Source organism: Adelges cooleyi, unplaced genomic scaffold (assembly GCF_023614345.1).
Source record: "Adelges cooleyi isolate 19-005CV unplaced genomic scaffold, UGA_ACOO_1.1 ACOO_flye_CR_arks_rails_tigmint_CR_PRNA_23, whole genome shotgun sequence".
In the NCBI taxonomy this organism is placed as follows: Eukaryota; Metazoa; Arthropoda; class Insecta; order Hemiptera; family Adelgidae; genus Adelges; species Adelges cooleyi.
In genome coordinates this window covers 8,887,304-8,908,843 of record NW_026095893.1, presented here as the reverse complement: position 1 = coordinate 8,908,843, position 21,540 = coordinate 8,887,304, and the positions used below count along the sequence as shown (strand labels likewise).

The window sequence follows — 21,540 nt, the reverse complement described above, 5'->3', positions numbered from 1 at the left end:
TTTAATCATAATCGAATCTAACAAAATCCAATTAAAAATGTTATCATCATTTCATATTTTAATGAAGATATTAGTGAATATTATATTTTCAGCTTAGTTTATAACACTATAAAATCTGGAAAAAAACATGTTAAGCAAACTTATTCTTATTAAAAGGTTTTTCTAATGAATAAATTAAAATTATAGTTACAAACTGTAACTACACAAATAGTTAAAACAAGTTTGTGTGATTGTGTAGTTTAGGTTTTGCAGTTTATATAAACCAAGTTCTTTAGACGATTTCTCTGAAAGATATGAAAAGGATTCACTTTTCACATGCATCTGAATTAAAGACACTTCAAAATATTTTTTACATCTCATACAGCTATTTTAACATTTAAGCTACAATAACAATATAAATTGAAAACAAAAAAAATAATGCTACATATTACATAATAAACCACTATATCCGTTTTCCATTATATTATCAGAATAACAGCTATTTTGTAATAAATAGTATCAAATTTAAGTTGGTATAATTCCAATTATTTTTATTGGAACTTGCATTAAGAATTATACGCACTTATCCTTATATCTAAACTCAATTTACCAATTAAATAACTCACCAGTAAACATGAATATGGTTCAATACAATTAAACGAATTGACACTCCTGTATTACAGCAAGAAGAACAATTTTCGGTAGCTATTTAGTGATTTATTTTCCCTCTATTGGCGGATCTAAAAATAAATATTAACAACATATTTTAGTACATGGTTTAATAATAAATACCATATTATTATAATCAATATTTTATAGTGAATAATAAATGTGCACCAGCCTCGTATCAGTTAATTAATATAACCATAACAATGATATACTACTGATAATTAATATATATTATAATTGTTAAACTATGTCAACTGAAAACCAGACGACAATTCAGATTACCAATACTGCTCTCACGGTTCATGGTTAACAATAAGTGAGCTAATAACTAATTAACAACAAATACACCTCTAAGTATTTAATTAACGCTTTATTGGATTTTCTTGGCCTTTTTCGATTACTAACCACCGAAAAATGTACAAGAATAATGTAGAAGGTTATAGAAACAATGAAATCGACAACGCCGCAACTTTTCAAAATAACGCCATAATGACTTTCACTGGAAAGCGAGGTTTGAGTGTGTATGAATGGAATACAAGCACAGCAGTGGTGGTTGTTCCCGGTAGGAAAATTTAAATTGTCTAATGCGGTTCGTAGATTCACGGGCGAATATTAGGTCTTCTTGTTATTCAATAGGCAATCGTGTAATGCAAATTATGTTCATTTCTCGAGTACAATGCATAAATTAATTTTGCATAATAATATCTTTCGTATAATTAGGATACAGATTCCTTTCACACACCCTTTGGCGGCGGCGGCGGTGAAAGATAAAACTACGCGATGTCTGGGAAGAGGAGGTGATAGTCGGATGAGTCGAGGAGCGGCAGTGATAACCAGAGTCTGGAAAAAGGAGAGCGGAATGGGCGGCAAAGATGTGGCGGCCGGTCCATATGAGAGCGCCACGCCCTGAGCTACCCTTCGGTGGCCGGCCGGCGTATTGATCCCGGGAGGAGGGGGAGGGGAAAGCGTGCTGAAACCAGAAACAGCGTGGTGTATTTCCCGACTCTCTAGTTTAAATATGTATAAATTATTAATATGATACGCACATATATGGGGTACATATGTAAATATTGTTAAAACCAAGTAACGATAATATTGACAGTTTATTTTAAATTATAATCGAAATCGTATAGGTATCTACTGTCGAAGGCGGGAAGAGGACATCAGTAGCACGCGCCATTTAAAATTAATATGTGCAAGATAGCCCGGCTTATCGGTTACGATTGTCACTAAATTCTAAATAACTCGAGTAAAAACGTAACTACTATTGAAGATTTGTCGTTTAATACGGTTTATGTCTTAAATTAAATTATTATAAAAAAATTAAAAAATGACAGCGCTAAAAACTTTTTATAAACTTTTTTTTTTTTTTTTAGTTTACTTTATTAGAAATATATTTTATAAAACTTATTTATTTCCTAAAAAATATTATTATTATGTCTACTTATTTCGTCAATTATCAGGAAAGGCATGTCTAGATATTTTTATCCACAAAACATATTGTCACTAAAGAAACCGAGAAATGTTTTTTTTTAATTTGAATAAATCTAACAATAGTAGAAAATAACTTAGGGCTTAAAAGTTGTCAATAATTTATTTAGTTTGTATTCTTTAACACACACTTGGTATATCTGTATAACCAATAATTGACGCTTAATTATACTATGACGATCGTATTTATTATATGTACATACTATCATACAGACTATGATTATACTGATTTTAAATGGAAAAGAGATTTGACAGATAAGATTAACATAAACTATGAATGTTATTTTAAGCATTCCAATCTATTCACGTTTTCCACTCCACTCTCTAGAAATCTCTATTAAAAAACAGATAATCATTAGGGTGCAATTCACTTTCTTAATGTTTTGTATACCATTTACAGAATATTCAGAAAAATACCAACACTACTGGAGTTTTGATATTAACAAAGAAAATCGAAAAACAGTTCGTTTGATAATAAACCCAATATTTAAACTCCAATAAACGTGCCCCCTTGTTATACTTTGTTCTGATAAAATACAAACATTTTTCTTTGGACCGCTTTTCTTTTTCGACTTCAAATAAAATAATTTTTAAAATCCCTTTCGAGTATTTAAATATTTTACTTACCAGGCCCTCTTTTAAAAGTGCCATTTTTGTTTGTTGTGCCGGCTGACACGGGAGTTTTCCACTTATCTTGGGCTACAATGTAGTTAAGAGAGCGCGGGGAAAGCGGAGGGTAGCGTTTCAAGTCGGTGTACGGGGCGCTTAACGATTTCGGAGTAGTAGAAATGTCGCCACCATCAATCAACGCGCGCGTAAGCCCATCCCCCTATTGTAACGACAAAAAGGAGCTTCATCATCATCTTGGATCGTTTATGCGACGTGAATGAGTGTGAAGTTTACAAATTGACTCCGGGCTAAAATTCGACGAGCCAACCTGAATTTGAAATTCTATAGTATAGTGTAATGGCTAAAACTCCACAAGTCACAACTGCTTTCAAACTCGAGTTCGGCTCCAAATCTAAGAGTTTAGATTGTGTTCGTCAGTTGTCTATTCATTTCCGTTGTTTTCTTAAAGTAATTTTTAATTATTTTGTATATATTTTTTCAAAGCCAACGATATTGTTATGTCATTCATTTTACCATTTTGTTTTCCTTGAATACAACCCTAATAAATATGATATTATACACATACAATTTACAACGACAATGATGTTTTATATCTAGGACGTGTTTCTCCGTTCTTTACCGTAGCTATACTATAATTGTATTATATTATATTCGACCAGGCTAATATTCTTATGCAAACAGCTGAACTACTGACATGAGCGGTGCAAAATAACATTATACTTTATCATATATGTTGTCCTCCATCGTTTCTGCTATTACCGTCTGTGAACGATGTGAAGTTTATATTAATACTATCTTCCAAGCCCATGTACAATGAATCCGCTAGATATCAAATTATTTTGTCCTTATTATAATAAAACGTATGTGGCAGCAAGTAAAATATAGTAATATAACATAACAACGGCTGCGGCGCATACTTCTAGTCCATTAAGTACCCGCTGTTTCGGATTAGCTAGCCACCGGATATATGCGTGTTACCTCTCATTTATTTAGTTACCTTTTTTATTTAAGTTCGTACGGCTTTATTTTATTTGCAAAACGAGTTTGTCGAAACATAACCTGGACCGAAAATTTCGCGGTAAGTTTGTCGCACCCGTCTCCTATTTACTGCGTTTTACATCCCATTTCGGGCACTACCGGCACCGAGTTCAGTAAGCTGTAGATAAATCACGAGGTCCGCGTGTGGACTGTGGAGCGGCGAAAACCTTTTTGCACCGTTTTGTCCTCATCGCCGACACGCTTGTATAGTTGTAAATTCATACAATCAGATATAAATTCTTGGGATGTAACGGAACATATTTTATTCGAGCTTGTTGGACCGTGTTGTCGTGCGTATGTGCGTTTAAAAGAAAGGCAGAATAAGAGTGGAAAATAGAGCATAGGTATGCGAGTCCTTTAAATTACAATCATTGAATCATTCTATATGTTGCTGACCGACTAATGTACATATATCTCTTTTTCAATAAAGATTGACAATATTCGACAAACGCGCACATTATACATCTGGAGTTCATGTATATAATATGTTAAAGTTAAAATTAGACTAAAAAATCACTCCCATACAATTTTAATTTTAAACATTTTGTTATATAATAATTTGATGTGTTTCTGTTATTTTTTCACTGTATTTTATAACAGCTGTAAAATTTAAAAAAAATTAAACATCTGAAATCGATTAAATTTGCTTCCATGTTGTATTTGTTAACGTAATAAACATTTTTTAAACAATTATTATTTTTGCGCATTACAATTATTACAGACTGATATATTTTAGGGATACTAAGAATTAAATGTGAATCAGTTGGATATCCACTGAATACACATCGTCTCGACAGCCCATTCATAACTATACTGTGTGACATTCGCAGGTAGCTAGAATATATTATTTGTATTATTAACTAAAATATATTATAAATAATAACTGATTTTCAACTTTGATTGAACACAAATGTATCGATTCGGTTAGTACATATTTTATTATTACTATTTTAGCTTCGATGCGGAGCTGAGAAGGTTTTGTTTTTACAATGATGTGTTTTTATTTTATTTTTTGTGTCTGGACCCACGATATTTTGTAAGCCGTTGAACCGATTTTTCGTGTAGCAACTCTATATCAGAAGTCATACCCGAAAGGTACTTTAATAAGCCAAAAATGTAAAAAAAAAGTCACCCCTTCCCCATCAAAATCGAGAAAAACACAAAAAATGTACACATTTTTCAGCTTAAAATTACGATTCTCTATAACTTTTAGTAAAAAAAGTTCCAAATTTATATGAATTGTTCTTCAAACATAGTGCTATCGATAAACATTAACAAACCAAAAAAATATCATAAACCCTTTCTCCTAGAAGGGATAGAATTTTTTTCTTTATTTTACTTTTCAAGCAATGTTTAGAGATTTAGATCTGAAAATTAGACCGAAGGTAGATCTAAAATGAAACTATAACATATACAAATTTTTCAAAAATTTGTAGTCAAATTTTTTTTTATTAAGGAAAAACACCAAAAATAGGGTAAATTAACACTTTGGCCGTAGTCAGTTTCTAGGTTGCTATGTGTAAGTGAATCAACCGTCAACAGGTAATGAAAATATGTTTAGTATATTGTATCGCATCCACCCTGCACAAGATTAAATATTAAATTTTAAGTACATAATTAGTTTGAACATACTATCCAGAGATTCGCATCGAAGCGTTTATTTAAAAGTGATAAAATCACTTTCAGTTATAATAAGATCTGTGGACTTGTGACCTCTCCGTCCCCACTATGCCCCGACCCCACTGTACTGGCTTTTTTAATCTTATTTTTAAACAAAAATCTTTTTTAGTGTTCTAAGAGGACACCGCTCTATTTTGACCGTAATACGTTTTTTTTGGTTTATACTTATAGTAAAATTACAACATTTTGACAGTACAAAGCAAAGAGCTTTACTTGTGTCGAAGCTTTTTTATTTTTTTGGATTTCTTAAAAACAATCCAATTAATTCATTCGTAAAGATTGTTTTTTTTTCATTTGTTTTTTAAAAATTAGTGAGTAGTAATTTAAAAAAAAAACACTACTACACAGAAAAAGTTCTCTTCTGTGTATTGTGAAAATTTGTCTCTCGCAGAGCAGTTTTTCTTGTGAAAAAAATTAACCTATAGAATGACTGTGATAGACTTAAAAAATAAGGGCAATCAATAAAGAATCCTCACTACTGTTATAATAGTTATACAATAATAGTTCAAGCTCTAAATGATAATTTAGCGAAAAATTGCCTATACTTTAATCCTTAGAAATGAGCGGAGTGGCGTATTTTTAACATTTTGATTTTATAAACAAAAACTTTTTTCGATAAAAGTTATTTTAAAACTGTTATTTTCAAAACTTTTATTTTCTAACTGTATTCATAAAAGTTTTATTTAACAGTTATTATAAACTATTTACATCAATAAGTTCAATGAAAAAAGTATTATGCTTTTACGTTTTTATTAATAGGAAATGTAACATACAACCTAATAATAATTTTACTATACTATGCATTTAACATGAAAATGTTTTAAAATATTTTGAAAATTTAAATTTCAATAAAAAAAATGATGATATTATATAAATTTAGTATAAGTATAATCAATGTGACAGTTAACCTTTTGATATTATTTTCTGATTATACAATATATTAGATAATGAACTACATAATGATTAATATACATACTATCAAATATAGTTGAATACGTATATATATATGATAAAAATACATGATTGACAAAGTAAATCTAGTTATTAATTTAACTAAAATTATTGACAAAATATAGCTTTATAGAATGAATTTAAGGTAATTATTAAAAAATGATAACTCGGCAAATTAAAATAACATAACAACACTTAATAATTAATCTTAAAATAAAGTTTAATTTAACATAAATTAAATAAGTACTCTGGACCCAATTAATAGTATAAACATAAAACTTTTTAAAAAAATGTTAAAGCTACATTTTAGCTCCAATAAGTATTGCTCTCTTATTATTTTCTCTACTATTACCGACTATATTTCCATCTAAAGTGAATGTAAACCCTTATTGTTCCGCATAAATTAAACGCTGTAAATAACGTCTGGACTGCGCCAGGTGCATTTAGGAAGCTTCGTACAATATAATCCCCTAATCCCCTCACCATCACCATCACCCCGCAGACTGAACACTAAATTTGTCGTAAAGTATCGTTTCCTTTTTGTCCTTTTCTCTTGTTTTTTTTTGGCTTTAACACAACCGTTTTTTCTTTATTACTATACAGATATATATTTTTTTATTTATTAAAAAAAATATCGTTTCCTAGACTGTAGCGATAGTAATGGTGGTGAGATGTGCTTGGAACCCGTCCAAAAGGTATCTGACACATTGACCAAGCTCACTTGACTATAAGGGTGAATAAAATATGCTTCGTATGTTAGCTAATAACACTAATGATAAACTACATTAGATCAAAACTGTATTACTCGTAAACTCATAAGTCATAACAACAAATCAGGCCTGTTCTCCGCTGACACATATTTTATTAAATTATAATAAACCCTAAAAAAACAATCGTTATTATTTAACATTAATTGGAAACAAACAGATATATTAAGTTACACAAGTCAAAAGTGTACGTAAATAATTATTTATTTTTGTACAATAGACGATTAATATTTTACATTATAGTCAGTTATAAGAAATAGGCTGCAATTATAAGAAATAAAATATTCTAGAATGAAATTAGGGATTTTCTTAAGGTCAATACTCGAATGGTAGCAGTCTTTAATACAACTGTTAACTATAATACGTTTTTATAATTAATTTGTTAAAAAAAAACTATTCTAAGTGTACACCTATTAAGACAACGACGGTGCAATGTTAGCAAGAATAATTTTTAATCAAATTTGTCGTCGACCCAAAGAACTCAGTAAAAGAGAAGAAAAAGGAAAAAAAAACAAAATTAAGTAGTTTGTCAGTGCAATTCATTTGCAAGTTCACAAAAAGATGGAGTCGGTGTAATTAAACGTTTCCGGAGATGATAAACAAACGAGAAGATGTGAAAAAACGACGAAAGCGAATTTTTATATATGTTCTTTTTTTCATCCCTTTATCCTTTTGCTCTCGCCATTTAACAATGGATTCGCATTTTCTTGGTTATTATTATTCGTACACTAAGGATTTTCACTGCAAAATGGCATACACAACAAATAGGGGTTTCACGCTTTTTTTTTTTTGTCCCAGCGACAATGTTATTTTATTATGAAGGCTCTGGCTGGAAAACTCGTATAGCGGGTCTTGAGCATTTTGTTCGAACTCCGCATATTTGAATGGAGTTCATTTGAAAAAAAGGAATTACTGGCACGCTCTCAATCAGAATTGGCAGAACGACAGTGTTTTTTAATCTTTAAATGTACACGACCTAAAGGCTATATACACTGCGTACATGGCCTAAAAACGAATAGGGGCGACAAATCAACAAGCAGAGCTTTGGGAATTCAACGCATCCATGGCAATAAGATATGGCTCATATTTTTATTCAGTATTCTACAATAGGTATTGCTTAAAATATTATATTTCCAACACGGTATTGAGCTTATTCTGTACAAAAACCTACATTAGCTAGCGCACGATTCATTTATAATCGCATTCGTCTAGTTGCACCTTCTCTCAATTATCAGATAAACAATAGTGAAATGCTATTTCGCTGAATAGCTGTTGATGAGTGTAGTATCATCACCATCGACTCCATCGGAAATAACCGTCAGGAGGTTATCTTAACCTCGATTTTTGTTCTTTTCTTAAGCTGTACTGAAATTACTGTATAAATGATGATCATTAGCACTCTTAAATAAAAACTGAAAAACCAAAACTAACTGGTGCCTTTGCCCTTTTGGCTCTCAAGACAATAATATTATGCAAATTGTAGTAACTATTGTATACAATACAAGCACTGCAATTCTCCCACAATCATGCGATGACACAGCTGCCGACTATGCGGTATAGCTGTGCATAGCCTATACCATGAGACGACAATGTACCGTGAAACGAGTCGAGTAACACTCGCAATTATTATAATATTTGCAAACAGCTGTGTTGGTTGAATAAAAACTAATTAAAAGTTAAGCAATGAAATGTTCTTTTTACAATAATATAATAATATATTGTATTCTCTCATTTTATCTCATGATGCCCATGTTGGGCCTTCATGGCCTGTTAAGCAACATGATGATGATGATTTTCTCACTACGGTTAAAGGGAGCTAACCGAGTAAAATCATTAAAGAGATGTATGTGCTTAAAAAATAAATACAATGAAATAATATATCGTTGGAAAACTGGCTTACACTTAGCAATGCAGTATATTATTATAATATGCTAGTGCAGTATATACAAGTGTTTTTTTGGTAATTTTTTATTGTTAAGTAATTTTGTCTCTTTGTTATTAGTTTTTTGGCGGCTAAAGGAAAATTATTTTGTTCTCTATTTAACGGTGGTATACTTTTTAGTTGTTTATACCTCATTCGAGATTACATAACTATTCTCGACCGGAATATAGTTATTTACGCACATAAAAACCATTTGTCTGCCTTCTTCTAACTATTAAACGTTGTCGTCTAAAAATTATTGCTATTCAAAATCTCCGTTTTGCAGCTAATTTCAAAACGCATTGCAACAGTAAATATTATATTAGGCATACAATGGGACTTTAACATGATCATGTTTTTAGGCTGGGGGTCAACAAAGAAAACTCGTGAAATTTTTTGGGCGACGCGTCGCACTAAAATAATAACACAAAACCAAACGTTTTCGATACAACGCGATTTTAGTGGCCGACTCAACGTCGCGGCCATATACCAGGGTAACAGGATCCGTGGGGCCTATAAAACTGGTGTTTACTGGCCGGAAGTAATATAATTTAAAAAAAAAATCGGAAGCGTGAGAACAATTCGGGTCTTTTTAATCCAATCAGAGATATTCACTGCCTCGCACCCATACCGTGTCCATAGACACCGCCACAACCATCTACGTTTCCCAGGACGGCAGCGGTGGAGCTACATATATATGCGAAAGAGCGGAAAATCATCAGTATATAGATATATATATATATATATATATATATACACTGGTACATAACTTGTTCAGTCATCCAAAAGGGAACCACTACACCTCCACCTCAACCGTCGCCTGGGAATGCGACTGTGCCAATGTGCATAATTTCAATACTACTCCCAGCAGAACCTCGAGAACGGCAACGGGAGTGGGCATTATTATTTTCCTAAACATTTATTATTGTCCGATTTCACGCTCTCGTTATCTCTCGAGAAATTAAATTTATACATAAATATAATGCACAAACCTATACATAATATACTCACGGGCAACAGTTCCCCGCCTAGGCACAGCCCGACCATCGGTTTGTCTTATATGTTGTACTGTATTACATTTTATATAAACTTATACTTTTGGAGATATTTAAATTTCGAGCAATAAAAACGTTTCGCTTCATGTGATACACAACATTTATATACAGTGTTTGCCAGCAGTTAATGTGCTCTACTCGATCGGCATCGGGTTAGACTTTCTTTTCGTAGTCGAGGCGCGTTTCTTATACATAATAATAATAACTCAAGACTTGCACTTTAAATTGGTGTCCTCGATTGGCCTATTCGATGTTTAATCGCTTACCGCAAGGGCGTATGCTCGCGTGGTCGTTTTCGGACTTTTAACCTACTTAATATGCTATTGGCGCGTCATGGCCCACAATATCATCGCATACTTTGTGTATGTATAAAAAATGCAACAATAAAATTAAAGTGGTTTTTATATCGGGTCTGTAAAAATGTATGGAATTTTGGACAAGTGTATATTACCATGGGCAAACCATTCGGGTTATTAGCCGGTTGGAGGGCGACGAGAGCGAAAGGTGAAAACTCCGGGAAGAGGGAGGCGTTTAAAGGGAAAGCGGGGAAGTTCGAGGGGAAGGCGAGACCCAGGCATGAAGGGGGGCCGGAAGTGAACGAACAACTCGCTACGCGCCCGAGACGTCCATTCAACAAGTATAAGCCTACAGTCGTGAACGACGGACTCGCAACCCTCTGCTGAACTACCGCTGTCATTCAATCGAACGTTGTGATTTTTTTTAAGCGTAACTTAACACTTTTTTATGACGGTCGTTCCTATAAATTTGATAGCAACCGAGAAAAGGGGCATATGGGTTTTATAACCATGGGTGTGAATTGTATATTGTCAATATTTTAACTGAACAGTATGTGCAGTATCGGAGATTTTGAGAAGACAAACAAATGTAAATCCAATAGCGACATTATTCGAGGAGGAATATTTTAAATCGTTTATTGTACATATCGTGAATTAAATATAGTAATAATAACAATAATGTTAAAAATGTATATTATATATTGTGTAGCATTACCAACCATCATTTTTAGATTCAGGTCTAAAAGTCAATGAAACTCCAAATATTGTCGTTTTGATTGTATGCCATAATAAACAAAATACGAATCAGGACTGTAATCTTTTAAAAATATTATATTAATCGGTCTACAATAAAACTGAGCTCGTTACACCTGAAAAATACCTTAGTACAAACTATGTAGGTCGCAGAGGAAAACAATATTACATACATCAAATTCGAAGGGACACCACTAAACTTAGCTATTTGTCCGTGGACAGTATAGAAACGCATTTTGTATGCGCACAAAACCTTTTATCGAAAAGGGTTTTTGAAAATAATAATAATAATAATAATAGCAATAATAATATAATAGTATAACGACGACAAAAGATTCACACACGCATACAAGCGACATCGTGCAGCAGTATGTATTATACATTATAATGTGAGGATTTGAGGGTTGGGACAGAATCCACGGAAAGACGTCAAAAAGTATATAAAGCGCGTGTACGTGTATGCATGCGCGTGTGAGTGTGGCGGCGGTTTAATGAATGCCTCGCGCCCCGGAAGCTGGGTTAACCATGACGTCATACCATCACTCGTAACCATGGATACCGGCCGGTATGACGTCATTGCAGTCTCGGCGTGGCCCAGTTTCACCCGACTGGCGGACGCGAGTTTGACCCAAAACCGCCGTTTCTCCTATCATCCAGAGGCCCGATGGCGCACGGGGTAGGTCCGGGGAGAACGTACGGGACGGGTGACTGATGACTGCATGGGCCTTATGGGGGGGGGGGAGTTATATTACATGGTGGTACACGGGGTACCAGCACAGTAGCGGTGGCGGTAGCGACTAGCGTCGAGTGTCGTCGAATAGTTTTATTTGATTTCCGACTGTGCCGCCAAGACATTATACCGAATAGTGAAATGCTAGATTCTCCATTTCGTCCCAGCAATTGGTATTGAGCTTTAGTTTCGTTATCTTTTTCCCCAACGCCTCACGTGTAAATTCGCTCATCTTGTCTTTCGGTTCGATCATCAGCCGCCTTTTTTTTCACTTTATCAAGCGTTCTTCTTCTAGTCAATTGAAATAAATTTAGAGAACATCGTTTATAGCAAGCTCGAATAAAATTCTTAATTCATTTCTCATGTCCGATTGTTTTTTATAAATTAGTTAAAGAATTTACCAATTTTATTATAAAAACCTTTCACATATTTTGTATATTGTACACATTTGTGTAAACCAATTCTACTTTCTAAGCTAAATCCGAAATATTATAATCTAACCAATAGATTAACCTCTTAAAATACAAAACAGCTATTTATTCCAAACGATGCATTTTTTCTCTTTTCGTGTTTAAACTTTTTAATATTAATTTTCCTAGTATAATTCAACATTGAAAAAATGGGAATTTCGCTCGAACCTTGTAAATGATTTTCTATAAACGATATTTCACTTAAATAAAACTCAAGCAAACAACTAACCTTATGAGCAAGTAAATTTAAATCGCAGTCAAGCTTTATGAACCGTGCTCAAGTTTCAGAATCAGCGGTGTTTAGATTAGCTTTACATGAGGCGAATTAAAATATCATAAGTCACAACTAATATCCCATTAACCTTACCCGGGAAGGTTTAAATTATCGCGCCATGGACTTCGATGACCATGAAACGTATTTAACAACATAATTCTATACCTGAAGTCCAAAAAATCACTTTCATATTTATGGAATTTTAACAAATGAGATTTAAGTTTTACCTAATTTTCCTTAAATGCTTACGTTTTTAAAAAACGAATTTATATAAAATATTAAAAATTCATTTTTTTGGAAAAGGTAAAATGAAAAGTGTATTTTATACTATTTATTATAGTGTAAAATTTAAATAGTAAATATTCCAATACCCATTATAGCCAAATGTCTTTGCTCGGTTTAAGCCGATAAACGATGTCCGTATAACAATAAACCTGAACGGCCCCTTCTCTTCAGCTTCGTGATGAGTACGTTAAAATCCCTACTGACAGGCATCAATTCGCTTTGATAACCATTTAAAAGGATAAGCTTAGTAATATTATATAAGCTGCGGTGGCCTAGAGAGAAATCAATCGCCACGTCACATAGTTTCTCTTTTCGAAAAATTTGGATTTTTTAAAATCAACGAGTTGCGACAAAATTCGATACCTATTGTAACAAGTCCGACTATTTCCACCGGCGTGACGACCAACAAAAAATACACCTTTAAACCGAAAACATTTACATAATTTAAATAATTTATTCATAATATTATTTAATATAATTTTACATAATTAAGTATATCTATATTATAAAACAACGACGGTGGTGATGATTTCTTAAAAACGGTTGCTGACCGTTGAACAAAATCAATTAGAATCGTTTAAGTATCGAAAAGTTTTGCCACTGGAAAAACGTTTTGCTGGCGCGTGTGTGCCGCGTTAAAAACGAAAACGTCAATTTATACGTCTTTACCCTAACAGATTTAATAACCTGCAGCAATTGAGCACTTACCTGCACGAAACAGCAGCCCCCGCTCCCACCCTAGCGAGCCCCGTTTGTCATATTAACCGACACGCACAATTCAAATACAGCCATAAGACTTTGGGGGAAGGTAGTAAGAGCCCAAAGCAAGATTTACCTTCGATGTGACCTATTAAAAAAAATAATAACGTTTTCCATGTTTATATACTAATACTATTTGTACACAATCCCATATATAATCGTTATGATATGTAAGATAATTGATATATATATATATTACGTTTGTGGCGTTGTTTTATTAAAACACATATTATTATTACACTTGCCACTTGACATAACGTCTACCGTTACCGGCACTATTACCGCTATATAGCTAAGTTGTCTGTCGCTTGAGAAACCACTATGCTTTTCTTCAACTGAAATTAGCTTCTGTGTATAAACTATTAGTGACAACATACTATATATCGATACTTTAAAGCACACAAGTGCCATCTCCACTTTATACGGTTTTGAGTAATTGCAAAAAGAACTTTTGTTATTTGCGTTACAAAGCACATAGAATTTTACGGTTATTTGTAATTAAACGTTACCTATATTAATGCTCTTTGGAAATAGCACTAGTGTTCATTCGATTCAGTTTTGTATTACGAATTCATGGATTCTAATATCACGATATTGAAAAAAATGGACATAGCACTTGTGTTCTTTAAGGTATCGATATGTAATAATTATTACAGTATTAACACTATTAGGTAGTAGCGCCTTGGAAAAATAAAAATTGTTTTTTTTAAACATGATAACTCAATGATACCATGATTGCTGTTACCGTTAAAATATATCACTAGACATTCGTTCAATCTAAAACTTGTAGATATATACAATAAAAACTCTATAAAGTAGCATAAACTGTCAAAATTAAATGTGTTACAGGAACACTATACCTTGATAAACTTTCAGAACCAAAATTACTAATTCGGTTAATCATACTCACAGTCGTACTATTTTATGTTAAAAAACCTTTATAACTACATTTCCTTCTTAAAAAACTCAACATTTCCATTTTTCATTTGAAATCTCATCAAAGTCAAGAATTTACCACGATGAGTTTTAAAATACAATCGAAAACAGCTCCGATGTGAATCTAATTACAGCTAATAACTTTTTGGGTTCACTTAATAATAACCGGTGACCTCTTCAAACTCAGTTCGATATCTTTTTATTAAGATGAAAGTTAATATTGTTTTTTTTCTTCAAATTTGATTAATTATTAAAAATACTTTTTTTACAAAAAAATATCATTATTGTAGTGGATAGATGCGATATGTTGTTTTATGAAACTAGTATCAATAATTATTATGACCAACTGTTTATATTTCCCATGTATACTTTTAAACTTCGTCGTGCAAACAAAATATTATAAATTATAAAAAAAAATACATATGCCTGTAATAAATGTAATACCTTCCAAGGTCCACATCGAAGCTAATACAAATACATTGATGTAAAAACAAAAACGTCAACACAACAACACACTAGTACTTAGGACAGAATACTTAAAAAGTAAACCCATCATAGGTATATAATAATACACAACTATCCGTCAAAATGCGTGAAAGTTTCGACCCTCTGGGGACTGAGTTTATGATGATGATTTGTACATTGTACCCGTCCGCCCATTGACCCTCGTTAAAATATTTATTCAACCATGTTCGACAAGCATCAGCATATCATCCCCTCGGAATAAAATGAACTTTACAACATGATAATGTTTTCAGGCTAGCAGGTTGACCAATAAAAATTTGTGAGATTTTTTAGTGACGCGTCACGCTAAACACGTATCCATGTTACTATGTTTACAAAATAACAAATAATAATAATAAACAACACGATGAAATGTTTTATGCTATATTTATTTTGTGTTCTATTCTTGTATCGAATGATTTACTCGTTTACTCGATTTCATTAAATCCGGCGTTATATTGCATTTCTGTTATTCGCAATAGAGAGTAATGTTAGCTTTAACTAAATTTAATCATTTCCTTATGTGTCATAATTATCATGTTAAAAGATTTAATCGCTGGGGTTGTACGGACCCGTAAGGCTAAAAATGTATCCACAATTAAATGTTTTCCGTGGATCGGAGAAAAAATACATATTTTACTGAATTTTTGCTTTTGACCGCACTTCGTTCTCTTTTTTCTCCCAAACGAGGAATGTTCGACTCTGAGTAAATAGAAAATAACGTGATAATCAGATAACGTGGTGCAATAAATTCGTGATTTAGATCTACCAGGTCATTTTTATTTAGAACGCTCTCAATTCTCTATACAGAGTGATTCATTAAGGATAAGACACCCAATTTCTCTTAAAATATTTTAAACTATATAGTTTTTCGTTTTGGAGACACTAGTGTATGTGGTTTTACAATATTAAACAACATTCAAATTTTTATCTTTTTTATTTTCTTCCAGAGCTCCGTCGACTCTACACTTTCAACATTTAAATGGTAACTTATATCATACTTAAATACTATTTAAAATTAAGATTAATTTGCTGAAAATGGTTGACTGGTCGAAACCAGTTTTTAATAAATGGTTTTAAAGTTATTAAAGTTTAAAACTTAGGACGAGAGGTGGAGTGCGGTTAATAAATTTATGCAGATAAAAATAACACTACTCTCTACCACCTTTCCTACCGCCCTAAATTTTAAACTTTAATAATTTTAAAACTATTTATTCAAAAATTGTTATCCACCAGTCAAAATTTTCAAAAAATTATTCTTCATTTAAAAAGTTAGTTAAATAATAATATATACATATTCCATTTAAGAATCCATGTCATTCTACATTTCTAGCTTTAGCTTGAGATCTCGAGCTGATGTTCTTTAGTAGTTTTAAAAACGTGTGTGCTAGCGCCAAGGCAACAGCTTTAATGCAATTTAAAAAAAACCGGCGTTGGACTTCTTGTAATTTATGTGTGTAAAAAGCAGGACTATTGATGTTAAAATACGGTATTTTATTTTATTTAACATTTTTTTTTTTACTATTTTAAACCTTGCTTATTTTAACTTACAACAAAACATATTTAAAAGTAAAAATAAAAAAATACAATTATTAATTTTAAAAAAATAATGTAGCTACGTTAAATGAAGTAAGATAAAAAAATACCCTATTTTTAACAACACTAAGTGTGACTGATGTAAATATTGTGTTGATTTATAATTAAATACAGTTGATAAAGACGAACCGTTTACTTCTAAAAAATTATCGGGGAGTATTTTACTTTACTTTAATACAAACTGGCAATAATACCTAAAGCAAAGCAAATAATATAATACACAAAAATTGTCAAAGACGTTTGTCTCAACATAAAGAAAAAAAATATATTTATAAAAATATAGCGCTAAATAGAAATTTAAAAAAAAAATGTTAATTATTATTTGATTCTCTTTTTGTATAAACGACGGATGCTCATATTTCATATGCCTAATATTTAACAATCATAGTCATTATCCTAATAATCGGTATATTCGAAGAGTAATTGGTAAGAAAGGTAGGAAAATCAATTGAGTCCTCAATTATCTTGTGGTGGAAGGATAAAATAGTTACCACTAAAGAAAAATTTTAAAGAATTGAATAATTATTGCAACATATTTTAATCGTTTTATTACCCGTTGGCTGTTGTTAAACTTGTTATATATTTTTTGTATCGCAAATCTATTAAATAGACCCAACGAATTTATTATACATGATTTACAAGTTTTTTATTTTGTGGTCGGTTTAAAAAGTCTCCATTTTGGGATTTTCACAAATATGGGACTTAGAGTCCTTAACTCACAAAACTCCTTTAAGCCCCCCCCCCCCGCAAAAAAACTAAATTGACGTAGGTGAAGTGTTTTAAGACAATATGTCCTAAAAGGCTTAGACTACCAAGCCGTTGTGTATTTGAACTTATGTCCCCATTACTAGTGTTTTCTTCTGGTATATTATGATAATGCGACACTATTTGTAGTACGAATGTGACAGTTATTGGTGCCACAAGACATGAATGTAGTAAGATTGCCTATGTGAAGCGCCAGGTCAAAAAAACCAAAAACCCGTCTACATGTAGACACTAGGCAGTCAGAATACTAAAGAGTGTGATGTGCAAAAAAAATGTGTTGCCCTCTAAGCCCTTATGACCAGACTAAAAAAATTGCATCGTGATAAGCTTTATGTCTGCTAACTGTTGTTTTATTATATAGTTTGATTTAATTTTCAATGAAACAAAATTAATTTTAGGCACATTTTCAAAAGTTTGTTTTTTAACAAAACATGTTTGTTAGATAAAAATATACATTACCTCACACTTATTAATTAAATATATCATAATATGAATGTTAATTTTTAATGATATTTCGTCCAAAGCTTCTTCATTAACGGTAATATTTCTATGATTACAACATTTACATAAAATAAATATATTTTTAACGAGTAACTTTTATACAAAAAATAAAAAATCTCGCAATTTTCTTCTACATCTATGATAACTATCGTTTTCGTTCGTCTAAAGTCAACATGGTTATTATTTTGTTTTTAATTTAATACACTGGTAACCGATGAGTTTCATATTAGGAATTTAAAATGTCCGGAGAATGGTATTCATTGTAATAGACAGTGTGTTTGTCGTGGTATCTTTGTTCTGGATATAGTGTTTGGCCACATCGAATGTTTTCTTTAGCTGAATAGCCTCAAAGTAGAATTTTTATTATTTTTTTTAATATATTTTTGTGCCTCTATTAACGAGTGCGTGCGGTGTGTTTCGTTTATCCTGCCAGGACGACGCCAGGCCGCCCTGCTGGCACCGTGCCACAAGAGAAGGTAGATGCCAAACCTTAGGCAGACGCGACCGGGGCGTCTCTTGCCGGCACGACCGTTATCCGGCTTTAGCCCGACGTGCCGGCACCCTGACGCTTCAAAACTAGAACGTTCACATCGTATACGGCCCGGTAAGTACAAACAGAACACTTAACGAAAATGAATAGGAAAAAAACCTCACTTACCGGAAACCTGTTGGTACGGACTGCAGGCGTCTTTGGGTCGACAAGGCGACGGTGTGTCGTTTTCGTTAACGGTAGTTACCGTTCACCATCACTTCGGTGCGTTCCCCGGTTGCACTGTGAGGGGCGGCCGTCGTCTCACCGGCAACTGTACCGGCGATGATGGGCGTCTATCACGTGAATATTGTGCACCGGGTATCTTTGGTTGGTCAGAGCACAATGGTAGAATTTCTGCCGGCGCTGGAGCGGAGCGAAATGAAACAGCAAAAAAATTGTGTAGAATAAATTTTTTTTTTTTGGAAAATTTAATAGATATTTTTTTTTTTGTATTGAAACCGAAATAAATGTATAAATTTTGGTTGGGGCGGAAATACGTGAAATCCGGCGTGGCGCGATCAGAACGCAAGCAGAACGCAGGCACCAGGCGCGGACGACGACCAGCACACAGACACACACTCGCGAGCAGAGAGCGCGCGCACACAAACGCACAGACAGACGCAAAGCCGCCGGGTCGGAAAGAGAGGATACGCCCGCCACTAGTACACGCGTCCACTACTATACGCACTGTACGATCAATATGACCGACCGGAGCGCCGCCCGCACCAGGCGCCTCGCCGCATTTCCAACCTCCTTGAGCCGCCGTTATTATAATATAATATATTAGCAACAGCTACGATAAATAGCTACAGATATACATATATAACAAAGGATGCCCAACAAAGGACTTGTTCTTCGTGATTTCTCCCGGGTAAATAAATATTGCTATTGAAATTTGGCTAATTTAAAAAGAGTAACTAAATAAATACTACCTATATATCTTTCATCATTTTTTTTAAGTACAGTCTTCCAGCGAGATTTAATTAGTTTACGATTATGTGTATTGTAAAGGATTCCTTTAGAATGGTTTAACATAGTTTATATAGTTAACAAGTACTTCTTTATACATATTTATGTTATTTTTGTCTTATACATAGATATGATTGACTATATTTTAATCATTTATCAGTCACTGGTTTTTTAAAAAAATTTTTTATTGTCTTTGATCACTGGCAGTTTGTATCAACTATACTTAAAATTTAAGATTAGTTGGTGAAAACGGCCATGACATATAATTAATATTTGATTGCCTTAGACAAAATTAAGCTGTAATAGAAATATTAGTATTTAGAACCTATGTGATGTGTATACAACGTATTTATCGGTAGACTTTGTCGAATGGCGCAGGCAGTTAATTATTGTTTTTTAAAAATTAAAGAGTTTATATAAATACTACACTACAGTATTTTTTTCAATAAATTTGTTTCAAAGTACATAATACACGGACGTTAAGCATACTACTATTTTACCGTGTAAACTAATTATACAATTCATTTTACTAAATTCAGCCACACTGCTAAGTACAGTTGAAAGTTCACAAATCAAGAAGAACTTATTCAAACCCCGTTATCTACCAGCCCTTTTTTCAAATACTCGTATGTTCTATACAAATTACAATTTTAAAAAGTGGTAGGCATAAATGTGACGCACAAATGTAAAGTAATTAAAAGCAAATATTTATTATAGTATTATTATTACTTATTAGTATATTATTTTTTTAGATAAATTATTCTATACAATAATTATAACGTTTTAGCACACCTTATAGGTAGACAGTACAATATAGAACAATATTTTACTATAATTGTAAGGAAATTAATAACCATAGAATGTCTGATATTTAAACTAAAACAACTACGGCCGCCGCGGCCTGAGAAACCGAGACGATCAGGGTATAGGCTTTCAGAGCCCTTCTCTCTCTCCCTCCCTCCTCTCTCAACTATACTTTTTTAAGTTTCTAATCGTCCCCAATAAAAAATATTTGTACATTAATATTTAATAATTCATTAATTATTAAAGCTATCCTTGCGTTATTTGCATTTATTATTGTCATTTAAAAAAAAACAAGTACAAGTTTTTTACTAGAACGGTCACTCAACTGAACATAAACAGTTTAATAGCAGTCATACGAATACCAAAAATTTCAAATGAACTAATGCTAAAGCGAGAACGCCTGTGATAATAATATTGTATAATTGTATTATATATCGGTACAGACGCAATAGCAATTTTGAATTGTACCTACTACTCTTCCCCGTCCAGCTTTAGGGTCTAGGCGCGGCAATCCGGCTACTCGACGAAGATATTAAAGTCTGCGACAGATGTTTTCGATCGGTCTCACTAATTCGTAACCAATCAAAACTCTACGAAGGCCCTCTAATTTTGGTTTCTAAACACTAACTGACACATTATTATATTGACAAAATATATCTCCTATGATTTGATTTTCCCTGGGCACAAAATATAATTATTATCATTCAGCCCGACAAGTGCATTTCCAAAGTACCGTCTGTCAAAATAGTTGTTTTAATATTATTATTATCGTTCAGCCACTAGCCGAACGTGTGTGGTCTATTGTGCTATAAAAAGTAATGCAATTTTGATTTTTGAAAATACTTGTCACTAGCTTTGCTACCAAGAATAGTATAAAGTATATGAAATTATTATGTGATTTATGATACATAAGAAGTCATTTTAATATAATGTAATTTTAGTACTCACTTGTACATGCAATTTATGATTGCATTTATAATATACATTATTATTATTAACCTACTTATAATATATCTCAGAAAGATTGCTGACGCAATATTAACTATTCAGTTTAATGGCTGCAGGGCACAATAAATCATACAAATTGTAAAAAAATGTTGAAGAAAAAAGGCGGGTAATTTTTAAAAGATTTTTTTGCAGTCATTGTAGTAAATGAAAAAAAAAATTGATTGAATTTTTAGCCAA

At 32.6% G+C, this 21,540-nt stretch overlaps 1 protein-coding gene across 8 annotated transcripts in view; it reads right to left on the bottom strand.

The window, feature by feature from the left end:
* LOC126835174 (glucose transporter type 1) overlaps positions 1-19,175 on the bottom strand; it is a 60,374-nt gene extending 41,199 nt beyond the window's left edge. For 5 of the 8 annotated variants that reach the window (XR_007685171.1, XM_050567517.1, XM_050567512.1 and 2 more), the window contains exons 1-2: positions 18,709-19,175; positions 606-719 (exon numbers count right to left, since the gene is read on the bottom strand). The gene's annotated coding sequence lies outside the window, so the exon portion shown is untranslated. The remainder of the gene's footprint in view (positions 1-605; positions 720-18,708) is intronic. The other 3 variants (XM_050567514.1, XM_050567518.1, XM_050567521.1) reach the window with 3 other exon arrangements.
* Between the last annotated feature and the right edge of the window lie 2,365 nt (positions 19,176-21,540).